The 14,077-nt window shown below is 43.8% G+C and overlaps 1 long non-coding RNA gene across 1 annotated transcript in view; it reads right to left on the bottom strand.

The window, feature by feature from the left end:
- LOC131818435 (uncharacterized) overlaps positions 1–14,077 on the bottom strand; it is a 450,263-nt gene that overhangs the window by 223,056 nt on the left and 213,130 nt on the right. Inside the window, exon 3 of the long non-coding RNA XR_009348818.1 lies at positions 801–917. This is a non-coding gene — a long non-coding RNA (uncharacterized LOC131818435). The remainder of the gene's footprint in view (positions 1–800; positions 918–14,077) is intronic.

Below are 14,077 nucleotides of genomic sequence, written 5' to 3'. Positions count from 1 at the left end.
CCACAGCAAAGAATGATACAGCCCAAAATGTCAATAGTGTTGAGACTGAGAAACATTGTCCAGAAGGACATATTCTTTGTTCTTTTTCCTGTACTATCTCTCATATGGGAGGGGAATAAGCCTTCTCATCTCCATTTTACCTTCCCCCTTCTCCAATTATTGACCAAGTTACTTGGACCATCAAGGATTGGGCTGCCCATGTGAGTAACCTGCTAGTATCTGAGGCCAACTGTGTCTAGTTACCCTATTTGAACAGTTGATTTGGCTTTTTCTTGAATTATAGTCATGATATCCTCTTATTTGCAGGTAAAACAAACAGAGATTCAAGAAGGAGAAGTAGATAGCTTTCCTGAAGTCTTGGCTTAATCCCTGCTTATCACAGGAATCCCACATTTCTTGGTTCATCAGTTTCTGTTCAAGCCTTTTGTGGTTTCCATTTAGCTTTTGCCCTTGTTCACACAGCTCCTTTGAGTAGGGAGACTAGAGATCAAGAGGGTGAATGGCCAAATTTAGACACTACAATCAGACACAGAACTCCAAAGTGCTAGCATCACATTTAAGTCTGTCTTTCCAGAAAACCCATCACCTGTGAAGTGGGAACTGGGTGTCAGAGGAAATAGGCCAGAGACATTTCACTTGCAGTGGAAATTCCATATCATCCCAAACCCAATGGCAAGACACATTTTCAAGAGGAACAGATGGGTGCCTATGAGCTTACGGGCTTCAGACATTCAGAAAAAGAAGATGTTTTAGCCAAACCTCCTGAGGGAATCCATCTGGTCCAGGCCAAGACAACTTACCCCATGAGGAGGCTAGATGAGGCCTGAAAATGCCTGTAGCTCTGCGGAGACGGGCTTATGGAAGGGCTGACATTCTCATTGGCTACCGGTCCATTTGGGCCAACTTATGGGTCATCTCTGAGAAAGAAGAAGAGGCAACACTGAAAAAGCAACCCCCAGAATCCCATCCACCATGACAAATGCCCTTTCAAGGAATAATCTACACATGGCCCAGCCTGGCTCCCGCTTAATGGAGAGATCATAGTTATAGGTCTACAAGTTCGAGGTGAAAGATTGACACATCCAAGGACAACTCTCTGTGGGCATTCGATTCCCACCAGCTGTTTGGTATTATTTTTCACAGCATGGCTTTCCATGCTGCAGGTCATTAAGCCTCCGAACTCCCAAACTCCTTAGCCTTGTGAAACTGCAGCCGATAATGTAACGTGATCACTCTCTGAAATGCAATGATCTCTGGGGTTTTAACATTTACAGGTTAAAAACAAGAGGAGCACATCACTCTGAGCACACAGATCAAAGAGGTGACAGTGCTGAAGGTCTAAGATGACAATACTCAAACTCTTGGTCCCAGGGACCTATTTACACAGTGACAATCTATTAAGGTCCCCAAAGAGTTTTTGTTTATATGAGTTGTGTCTATTGATATTCAAGCTGATGACATTTAAAAATATTCATTCATTTAAAATAACAATACTAAATCGATTACATGTCAACATAAATAATAATGTTTATTTTAAAGAACCATAGTTTTCAGGGAAAAAAACAATTTAGGGAGAAGAGTGGCATTGTTTAACTTTTTTTTTTTTTTTTTTTGAAAATCCCTTAATAAAAGAGAGCTTGATTGTTATAATTTACTTTTTGGTTGAAGTAGATGAAGTAAATCCAGACTACATAGATATATAGTTAGGAAAGAGAAGAATGTTTTAACAGTCTTTTCAGATAATTGTGGGTAGTCTTATTTGATACTACACCAAAGCTCAACAAGGAGTATTTCTTGAAGGTTAGTTTCAATGTAGAATCTGAAACAATATCAATATTTTTTTGTAATCTGTCCAATTAAAATTCATCAATTATCTTGCACTTTGAAAAACTGATAATGCATGATGACTCATTTAGAAAATATGGATGCCCCAAGATATGCAGATCTTTCTCAAATATTTTCACATTTCATTTATATGATACTAAAAAAAAAAAAAAAAACCTAAACCCACCTTTGTTAACACCACCAACCATTCAGACGTATTTAAGTACTGGGAAGTTGTCAAGCTCACAGTTTTCCAAAATTCTAATTTTCACTTGAAAGCCTGAATTTTAACATTGGCAACAAATACTATCATTGTTTTTCTTGAAGTGACAAGCTCACATCATCCCGTTGTCAAGGAAATGTCTCCCAATTACCAACTTCGAATAATTATAATTTGTCTGCCAGTTATTCTTCCATGTAATGGTGTTGCATGGAAAAAGGAGCTAGTTGAGCTCGCAACTCAATCACACAAGGGCTTTTCCTTGGGCAGCCACCACAGTTTGCCAGGCAACAGCAGTGTTTTCCGTGTACTCCTCATTTCATCATACAAAGTTCTAAAAGATGTCGAGCCAAAGCTTGAGATTTCATGAAACTAACAATATTTACTGCTTTATCAAGGACATTCTTAAGAAAAATTAGCTTTATTTATTTCCTTGCTGTTACTGTGTGTGTGTGTGTGTGTGTGTGTGTGTGTGTGTGTACATGTGTTTTAATGTGAGAGCCTGGTAGTAAAGAAGACCATGCCAGCCTGTATATGTTGAATTGCGTAACTGCCTCTTTGACTCCTACAAGGCACCAACATTATCATCCGCTACAGCTTTTGTACCAGCAGGCCCACTGTCCACAGTGAAAAAGACAAATAGTGTCTCAATGTTATGAAAATAGTTCTGACCTCTCAAACCTCCTGCAAGTCTTGGGGACCTACCAGGGTCCATGGATCATGCTCAGAGGACCATGGATCCTAGGAAGTTTAACTGACCACAGCAATGAAGGGCATTAGACAACTTCCCCCACGCTCAAGAGATCAGATGTTCTTCTGAGAAACCTCCTATCGGCCCCAGTATGGAGATGGTCTGGGGGGAAGGCTGACAGAGTAAACTCAGAAAAACCACTGAGGAACCCACTGCATTCATCTGGATGAAAAATCATGAGGGTGTAAGTATGGCAGGGGATTTGGGGTGGAGGAAAAACTCTGGAGAGCTGTGCAAGGGTCGTTGCGTTATGAATCCTACATCCAGATCTCAACTCCATCACCAGGCAGGTCATTAAAGCTATAAATTACAAATTAATCTTTAAAAAAAAAAAAGTAAAGGAGGAAAGAGTGGCACTTGAATTCTTCTTCTGCCCTCTCTGTGTGTATTTGATGACTCCGGGTTTCCTCTGCAAAAGTCAATGAAACAATTAAGTCTCTGCCCATTTTTCCTCATCCTGATCTCAAACAGTGTTAAAAAGGCTTGCGCTACACTTTTCACACCCAGCCCTGTTAATAATTCATGCCTTTGCCTTCTTCAGTTCTTTTTTGTATTTGCTACTTAAATCCGGCAGATACATGCACATTCTCCCTTGGTTTCTGAATGCCCAGTCCTTACAGACATTCAAACAGCTACTTCTTTAACATCAGTAATTCAGGGCTGGTGAAATCCTCCCCACCTTCCACCAAAACCCCCAACAATGGACAAAGACTGGCCTTTCCTAATTTTCGTCAGCTCACCTTGAGATAAATTCTCAGTTTCACTTATATAGCTTAGCCCAGAGTCACTGTGGCTAAGCCAGAGGAGACTCTGTTGCCATTCGGGATGTGGACTGTGGACCAGCAGCATCAGCTTCACTGGGAAAAGGATTTCTCAACCTCAGTAGTATTGATATTGGAGGCCAGAAAATTCTTGCATTGTAGGATGTTTAGCAGCTTCCCTGGCCTACACCCACTAGATGGTAATAGCACCCTCAACTCCCAATTGTGACAACCAAACACATCTCTGACTTTGCCAAATGTCCACTGGGGACAAAATCACCCCACCTGAGAACGACCACCCAAGCCTCATTAGAAGTGTAAATACACTAGCCCCATCCCAGAGCTAATGAGTCAGAATCTGCATATTCCAAGATTCCAGGTGACTCATAGGCACATTAAAGTATGAGAAGCACTGGACTAGAGGGCTGGTTCCCAAACTGGACTGCACATTGGAATCACCTAAGAATCTCTCAGAAAATTTTAGTGTCTGGGTCCTACCCTGGGGACCCTGACTGCACTGGTGTGGGTACAATCTGGTCACTGGGACTTCTAAGATTTGCCCAGGGGATTCTGGTGCAGCAAAGTTAAAAACCACCATTTCTTGAGTGGTTGAGCCCTAAATCCTTGCATTTTGAAAATGAGGAAACTGAGGCATAGAAGGGTCCAGAAACTTCCACATGTGATAATCAATAAAGCCAAGGTTTGAACTGTAAACTTCCATTGCAGGGAGGGAGCCCTGGTGATGCTCTACGGGTTCTCTAGCTCCTCCGAATATTGTGGCCATTACTCCTCTACTTCTTTATTTACTTTCTCTCTTACTGATTATATGGCAAGGATGGATCAATCATGGGTGTCTGGCTCACCATGTGTCTCCCTGGGGCTGAGAACATCCTTGTGCACAACAGGGACGCAGTGCTGGAGTGAGAGAAGAGGTGAACAAAATGAGCAGACAACAGAAGAGAGCCAAATCTGCATCTGTTTGGTGCCAAAGGCTTCTTCTCTACTGAAAGAGTCAGGAAAAACTACCAGTGTTCTGTCTGTAGCTGAGTGCAGCTAGATGCCCCTTCTGCCTGCTCAGTGACCAGCCTTTCAGGCTCCATGTGTGCCAACTGAGGCCAGAGGGGGCGAAATCCAACAGCCACAGCATCAGCATCTCCAAGGAAGCCTTGATCACATGGAAACCGTCAACAATGGCGCTTTACCTCCAATCCTCCCTCTTTGTGTGTAGTAAGGTCTTCTTAGAGAAAGACAATAAGGTCCAGAGTAGTAGTGACTTGCTCATAAGTACTGGGGAAGCTAGAACTCAGAGGAGCTTGTGATTCCAGCTGTCCCAACACTTCCGCACAGAGGTGACTCTCTCTGGGTCCCCTGGGGTCAGGGAGACATTTGAGAGGCCGGGCTCAGCTACTTTCTCCAGCCTCGTTTCTCACTTTTTTCCTCCCTCCCTATTCTTCCCAACCCAGCAGAGCTCTCCATCCACTCCAGCCACCACACTGATCCCCCTTTCACTTCTTTGAATGCACCACACGGTCACTCACCTCCAAGCCTTTGCACAGGCCGTTCTACTGTCCTGTAAAATTCCCTCCACAGGTCATTCTCCATTCTTCAGGTTTCATCCCACAGGTTAACACCTACAGAAGCCTTCCCAAACTACTCCTCACCAGGGAGATGCCTGTTTTTTGTTCCTATACACACTCTGATTTCTACCATTGAACTCACAACACGGTCTGATGGTAATTCCTTATTTGTCATCCCCACCAAGTGGTAATCTTGGGGAGGCCTGTGAACATGTTCATGGGCTTCCCCTCTTACTCCAAGACCTAGCATTATTCCTGGCACAGAGTATGTACCAAATAAACATTTATTCAAGGAATCAATAAGCCAAACACTGTCCGTGGGATCTCAGCCAAGACATGGGCCTGTATATTCCCTTTCAGGAGGGTCTAAGATAAAATCCTAATAAAGGGATGGATGGGAGGAGGGAAGAGTTTGGTGTCTGTTTGGATGCTTGGAAAGTCACATCATCTGTCAAGTGATCACAAAAGCATCAACGGTCAGTTTCCTGCCTCTCTGCAGGTCTCCTTCCTTATCAGCCTTCCTGGATACAACCTGAATGACAGGAGGAAAAGGAGACTGCACAGCAGCCACCAACCTCTGGGCCATGTACAAGAAGCAGGTCATCCCAGGGCAGGGAGTCGGAGGCTGGATCAGCCACACTCACCACATATGGCATTTAAAAGGAATGCCCCACCCAACACTGGCATTATAACTAGAGAGTAAAGTTTGGTAGGACATGTTAATGCAAATATTTGCATGGTTAAAATTTAGCGAACCAGGATGTGACTTTTCCTGAGCCAATTTGGGGATGCATGGCTGCATGCGTGGCTGTGAATTTCTGTTGGATGCTCAGTAGCCAGGGCAAGGCAAAGATCTGGGGGCCTCTGCCTCTCTCTCCCAATGGTCACCTGAGACAGTTTGAGTCTGAGAAACCTTTGGAAAAATAGCCACAGTCTTCTCAGACCTTCCCTGCGGGGAACTGTGCTAGAGATTCTGCAGGTAGCCTGACTTTGAGGAAAGGAAGGGAGTTGTAGGCAGAGAACTGTCTACCTCGGGTCTGGAGGCAAGGATACATGGGACATGCTCAGGGGTGGTGAAACTGACCTAACACATGGCTTGAAAGTAACGAGTCACAGCATTAGGCCATACTGAAGAGGACTGTAAAAAATGGTGATGATGGTGATAATAACAGTACACCAAACATATACAGGGCCTTAGATTGAATGTAATCTTCTATGATTTGAGAAAATTCAAATGATGTCCTTAGTCCAGAGTCTGCCAGGGCAAATGCTCAGTCACTCTCAGCCACAATAACCTCACTTGATTCTCCCCAAGCCCCATGATGGACTGTTATTACCCTCATGTAACAAAAGGAAAACACAAAGGAAAAATAAAATGAGCCTGTGTAAATTAACACACTCACAGGGGGTGGCCAAGATGAAACCCTAGTCAATGTCTGAATCAGGATGCCCTAGAGCTTCTGAATCCAGACCCATGGTCCTTTTCAGGGTAGTGAACTAGAACTCTCTACCAAGAGTAAGGGAGCCAGAACAGATATGGGGCCCAGCAGAATGCGACTGTGCCAGAGGTGTGCTGTGGAGATTTCTCCAGCCCAGGACTGGGGGAAGCCTGGAAGTGCAGAAAGTGGAGGTAGGGAGAAAGGACATCTCCTGCTCTGGGGAAGTGAAGGACCCAGACGAAGGGGGTAATAGCAAGACAAGAGAGGAACAGCTGGATTTTGGAATTATGGGAGGAAATCAGTGGCATGGGGTGGCAAGACGGAGAGAGCAAATATAAGCAGAAGGATTAATACAGCCACCGACATACAGGACAGTTCTACCCAGGGGATGGCTGAAGATGGCTCTTAGAATCCCACAAAGCATACCCTTCAAGGGCCATGTCCTTCTTCCTCCTCTTCTTCCTCGAACTCCTCCTCCTATCTCTTTTTAGAGTAATTTACTGAGGCAAAGTTCATAAAGCATAAAACTACCCGTTTTTAAATCAACAATTCAGTGGTATTTAGTACCTTCACAATATTGTACAACTACCACCTCTACCTAGTTCCAAAATATCTCCATAGTGTCAAATTAAACCCCAGCCCCATTAAGCGCTCACTCCCCAGTCACAACTCCCTCTAGGCTTGGCGGACGCTAACCTGATCTTTGTCTCTGTGGATTTGTCTATTCTGGACATTTCATATAAGTGGAATCCTATAATCTGTGGTCTTTTGTGACTTTTTTCTTTCACATAGTATAGTGTTTTTGAGGAGTATCCACCCTGTAGCACGATCTGTCCAATTCTCTCCCTCCCCAAAGCTCTTATCACCCCTCACAACATTCTTAGTCCCCACAACTGCCCAGCACTGGAAGAGCTCTACATTGAGGGCAGTGCTTATGACAAACAATTGCCTAAGTTCTTCCGGATGGAAGAAAAAATTGAAGGTAACACTTCCAATAGCTATCTCATTTCCAGATGTGGTCCCTGTGCCCTGATGGGGCAGATGAAGAGAGTGTTCCCGGGGGAGCAGATCTGAGGGCACGTGCTGCACTTTATTTCTTGATGCTCCCAGCATCATAGACAAAGGTAACACACTGGTACAGAGAGTGAGTAGCTAGATCTTATTGCCTCCTAATTTTGTCCTGATGCAGAACTGTCAAGACCTCACATTTCAAAGGCAATGGTTGTTTTGAACACCAACCCTAAGTTCTTGCTCTTTGACTCAGTCTGTGAACCCTACAGGGTTTTTGTTTGTTTGTTTGTTTGTTTGTTTTTCCTACAGGGGTTTAGATTATTTTTTTCAATTTTTGGGTTTAGATCTTTTTAAAGCCAGCACTGCACAAAGCAGAAGCGTGCGAGTAAATTCCCCTGATCAGAGCTCTGCACACTGCCAGGGATGAGCCTGAGAGGGGCTGATCTGACGATATCTGTGTGGGACCCAGCAGCTCATGGTCAAGTGCAGACTATAACTGCCAGGGGTGTTCTCTTTGCACTTCTACCAGGAGCAGAGTTGAGTGTGCTGAGAAGTTGAGCAAGCAGGAAAGGTAGGCATCTGAAAATTTGTGCTCTCCTCTCCACCCCGTCCGGGTTCAATCTTACCATCCCACCTTTGGGGGCCATTGCTACAAAGGTTTCCCCACCACAGTCCCAAGCTTTGCACACCACAGCACAACCAGAGTCATTGCCCCCAAAGGGGGACTGATAGCTTTACTGTCACCCTTAATATCCTCCAGTGGCTCTCAAACCTCTCCAACAAGGGTTAATCCTAGGTTTAGGCACCCATAGGCCCTCACAGTTCTCTAAACTTGAGAAAACAGTTTTCTTCTGTGAAGGGCCCAAGGGTACATCTGAGGCTTTGTAGGCCCATCACACTCTCTACTTCAACCATGCAACTCAACCCTTGGGTAAGAAAAGCAGCTGCAGATGATATGCAAATGAGTGATTTGGCTGTGTTCCAATAAAACTTTACTGACAAACATGCCACTGGCCAGATTTAACCAAAGGGCTGTAGTTTCATCACTCTTGTTCTAACCTTCGAATCTATATGCTACATGATGTGCGATTGTGCATTTCTGTGGGGAGCAGATCATAGCTTTCAGCAGACCCTGAACAGGTCAACGGCCGTCCAAACGCAAACGCTCTCAGATGGTCTCACCCCAGCCTCTGACTGTGCACTGGCCATGCTGTGAACATACCAGGCTCTCTCCTCATCTCTGTCTTCGCATATGTAGAGCCTGACTACCTGTTCCTGTCCAGCACATTTCTTTATTCAATAAACACTTGAAGGCCCGCTATGTGCAAGCCACTGTACAGCTTGTGTACTCATGATATCTACTGCCTAATGGGGGGAAATAGATACAAGAAAATGAAGGGGATAAAGAAACTACACACCTTGTAACTAACCACTGTACTCAGATGTGCTAAGGTCAGTGAGAGGAAAGGGGAGGGTGCCATGGCGGTCAGGGGACCAACCTTCCAGGTGGGTTCCCAGGAACTGAAACTTTCAGTGCTCAAACCAGAATTTCCTGATGAAACAGCCATGTCACCCTATGTGAGAGTATACTTGGGAGACTCTAACCACAGTGGGGCTCAGGGAGGTCTCCTGGAGGGTGCGGCACTTCAGTGAAGACATCTCATTCTGTGACCATTGTTCCCTTCCTTCTAGCATCCTCCCAGCTCACCACAAGGCTGTTCCATCCCTTTCCCGCACCCTCTCCACCACCCCCCCTACATTCCTTCTGTAGACATGCTATCAGCAAATCCCACTCTTTCTTCCCCAAAAGACAGAATGACTTCCTTTTCACATCAATATTTTTGTTCTGCCATATTTAAATTGTTTTTTGAAGAGGTTTCTTTCATTTGTGATGATTTGACTTGTCTTCTTACACAAAGTAATATAAGACAGAGGACAGTTAGACAGTATATGGAAGTGGGGGAGAGCAGAGAGAAAATAAAATAGACTCAGCTTCATCTCACTGGCAGTCCCTAAGAAGCCCTCATGTATCCTCAGGTTCAACCCTCTTGTATCGGCTGAGATCAAGCACCTATTGTGACTCTTGCTGCAGTTAAATTCTTTACATAGAAATCGTCTTAGTTTTTGTAGTTGTAGCAGTAAAGATCTTTTTGAAATGCAGCTACCTGAGTAACATAAGAGTACTTCACCGAAGAAGTACCATCCCTATTTGTGGAAAGACAGTGGGTTCATGGTCGGGTGCAGAAAAGAGAGGTCACGACAGATGTTTAGCAAGGAGTAATGACCACGCCTACTGGGAATGCTGTCACTTCCTGGTACTGCACCATTTGTGCTAGAATACTGACACCAGAGGAGTTCTTCAATAATTGTATTTGCCTGACCCCAAACCGAGTAAAATAACCTGGCAAGGGGCTATTTTATGTACTGATTGAAGCACAAGGAATTGACATTTTTGTAGCACAAAATACCATCAAGTATTGTCATTTCATATAGTCCAACCTATTTCTGCCCTGTGTTGCTAGGTTTTAAAACTATTTATTTCTGGTATACATTTTTCTTGAAAGAAAACTCACGTGCAGGCATTAAATGTCCGAGTTCCAATCCGGGCTCTAGTACTGTGAAGCAGAGAGTGTGAGTCAGCTCTTCCCAGCCCCCGCAGTGAAACATGGATGTCAGCACCTACAGCACTGAGCTACCGAGTGCCTGATGGGAGGATGTGCAGGCAAAGTGCCCCCTCCAGTGCATGGTACAGAAAGAGGTGTCTCTTCAAAGAAGCTCACGTGATAACAGACTCGGGCTGAGAACCCTCAGTCACATGACCGCACACTTGGGATGACTGATCACAACTCTTACCGGCCCCTCACCCTGCTCAGGAATGCGGTAAATGGCCCACACTGACTCGCATTGAGAGGTAAGAGGGCCTGAGACCCAAGACATGAAGTTCCTTCCCCATCATCAAGGTAACTGGTGTCTTTGTTTGCAGGTGTGCCATGCTTTACCTTATGTGGAAATGTGTGCCTCACATTGTACAGACACTGTTGCCAGGCCTAAGATGTGGGTTTCCAGTCATAGAAGCCAGTGGATGTGAATTTACAGCCCAGGGAAGAGGATGGTTCTTCAACAGCAAGAGGAGTTAGCACACTTGGACCCTGTGAAGCCACATATCCGCGCTGATGATAAAGATCTGAGGTGCAGGTACTCAGCGTTATTTTTTAAATGAAGTTTTCATTCACAGCAGAAAAGCCATTGAATATGCCTTCTGGGAGTCTCAGGACATGTGCAAAGACACGTGCAATGATATGTTCCACCAAGTTGGATTAAAAATAGATATTGAAAGTTAAAATGCTCTCTACCAGCATCACCAGTTACTTCTAAATGGGTGAATCCTTCCCCCCTGACATAATAGATAGGTTTCTGCTGCCTCAGCCTTTTGGGAAAATAAGCACCCCAGAAGCCCCTGTGCAGATTTTATTGTGAATCAGGTGTAAAAATCAGATGGCTCTCTCCGTACTGCCTCCTGAAAACCTGCTGATTTATGGAAGCTGGGAGAGATTGCATTGCAAGGTTGAAATCAGTACTCTCCCTTTCTTCTGTTCCCCATAACACTTTGCAGAACTCAGAGGAAGGTCCTGGAGCTAAAAATGGGAAAATAAGTAGCATGAGAGGGTGTTTGAGAAAAACTAGCCATTTTCTCAACTGTGAAGACAATAGAAGAGTTGAGAATAAGAGAGGCAGAAAGTAAGAGAACAAATAATAGTAAAAGTTAAGTCTCAGCCCTACCCATCTTTTTTAAGTTATATGGTCATGGGCAAGTAAAGTAGGCACACTGGGACTGAGGCAAGGTTGCTAGATAATTGCTAATATCCATAGCCTCTTTTTCCCTTAGCAAATGCCACTTAACTGTTTTCCCAGACTCTCGAAGCTAGGTGTAGACATACAACAATGAGCTACGTACAATATGGCAGAAAATTGTCCTTTAAGGAGAAGACCTTCCATTTCTACTTTCTTGTGGCCCGGAATGTAATATAATAGTTAGAGCATGAGCAGCCATTTTGGACCATGAGGCAGCATGCTAAAAGTAGCAGAGCAGCAAGGCAGAAGGGACCCAACCATGTCCCTTAATGATTTCATGAAGCTGCCATGCCAGCCTTGGATTGCCTAGTTCCACTTACTCGTTCACATGTGAAAATAGAGCTTGTATATTTAAACCACTGTTTAATGGAGATTTTTCCATTATGTGAAACCAAATTTAATCATAATGACTCAAGTACCAACTCCATAAGGTTTCTGTGTAACTTACAAAGCCAAGGTGAGTGCAAAGTGCCTGGAAGAAATACAAGATTCTCTCTCTTGTGGAATAGGTGATGGGGATTAGGGAGTGCAGTTGTCATAATGAGCACTGGATGATGTATGGAAGTGTTGAGTCACTATATTATACACCTGAAACTAATATAACTGTATTAAACTAATACAACTGTAATATAACTGTATGTTAACTAACTTGAATTAAAATAAAAACTTTAAAAAAACAAAGTTTACCCATCTCTCTCCCACTTTCTCTCTCTTACCCTACTTCAAGGTGAAAGAGTTCATCAAAAGTTCGTTGGAGGTATAGGAGTAAAATGCAGAATTTTGTCATAGTCTGGCCAAAGACTCAAAGAACAAAGATTATTATTACACAAGTGAGGATTTGGATCATGTCAAGCTAAAGTCATTTTGACTAGTTTGAGTATTAAATTTTGACCTTTAAACTCTAAGAATAGCAAATAGTGTAGAATAGTATATAGAACTCCCCATATGACTTCTCCACTGATGTCTATAAACCAAGACTAAAACAAAACTCTTGATGGGACGCCTGGGTGGCTCAGTTGGTTGGACGACTGCCTTCGGCTCAGGTCATGATCCTGGAGTCCCGGGATCGAGTCCCGCATCGGGCTCCCAGCTCCATGGGGAGTCGGCTTCTCTCTCTGACCTTCTCCTCGTTCATGCTCTCTCTCTCACTGTCTCTCTCTCAAGTAAATAAATTAAAAAAAAAATCTTTAAAACAAAACTCTTGATTAATTTTTTAAGCCAACTTCTCTCTGAGTGATCTTGATTCCAGAAAATGACACCACCCTGTCATTCTTATTTCCTCTTCTTCCCTCCTATTATCTGATTCATCAGCAAGTCCTGTTGACTTACATGCAAAACCCCTCCCAAATCCATTCACCACTCCCTCCATATTCCCTACTGCCTAATGCCAGACACCAGTGCTCCCCATCAGCTGCCACAACTCCTTTGCTGGTGCTCCTGCTTCTGGTCTTGCTCTCCTAAAGAAGCCAGAATGATCTTTTAAAAAATGAGTACCTAATCATGTCATGGGTCTGATGCAAACCATTGAGGGTTTCCCAACACAATATGGTAAAAATTCACCCTGCCTACCACCTCAACATCGCCTTCTGTTTCTCTCCTCTTCAATCACGTGCCTTGATTTATGTTCTTGAAATGCACTAAGTTTACTCCTGCCTTGGGGCATTCAAATCTATACTTCCCCTTTACTGATAAGCTCTTCTTTCACATCTTTGCATGGTGTCATCCTTGACATTCAGATCTCAGCCAAAGGTCACCTCCTCAGGATGCCTTCCCTGAGCGCCCTGAGGATCCCAGGCCCCCGGTGTCTATAACTTCACTGGGTTTTAGCTCATCAAAACACGTGTGCATATCCAGTGTGTGGGGATTTATTTGTTTGTAGGAAACCCCCCCTAGACTGAAGCTCCATGGGATTACAGACCTTCTATGTTGTGGTCAAGACTATATTAGCTGTGTTTAGCAAATGGTGTAGGTGCTCAACAATTCTTAAATGAGTGAGTTGATAGGGCATGTCAATCAAAATATTAAAATCAGCTGGGCTGATTCAACTACTAAAGTAATATTATTAATATCAAATTCAAAGTGAATTCAAACACAATTGCTAATATAACTCCAGCAAGTATTCCAGACTTCAATGGACTCCTCACCTCCCCCACCACTCCACCCCTCATTTCATCACTCCAGTCAAAGTCTTGCCTTGGAGCAAGTGGCCATTTCTTTAGCTAAACAAGCTAAGAAGGAACTAAATTGCTTATCAATAGTAGGTAGGGGTTTAGAGAGTAATAAACATATTCCTCTGTTTACACTCACACCTCTTCCTTCTCTTTCTATTGGCAAATGATAAGGGTTGTTAAGAGATTATTGAACTGTTTTAACTATCTACAGTTGATGGGCAAAGCTTTTCTCTAATTAAGCAAATCCTAGAGAAACAAGTCAGCTGAGGGAAGATTTTCATTTCTAATGTTAGGCAGCCAGAACTGAGATAAGCATTTTCCAACCTCTTATGGTCTCCAGGAAGACCTCGAGTACAGAGTACAGTCAACCACCACCACTGTAGGGTATACACTGCCCACATGCACACACCCAGTTATTGAGCTTTCTAGGCATGAAAAATGAAAGTAGATCAGAGACTCAGGATGCCTGGG

Source organism: Mustela lutreola, chromosome 16 (genome assembly GCF_030435805.1).
Source record: "Mustela lutreola isolate mMusLut2 chromosome 16, mMusLut2.pri, whole genome shotgun sequence".
NCBI lineage: Eukaryota > Metazoa > Chordata > Mammalia > Carnivora > Mustelidae > Mustela > Mustela lutreola.
Note: the sequence above shows the minus strand (reverse complement) of the source record. Positions and strands in the feature narration are given on the sequence as shown.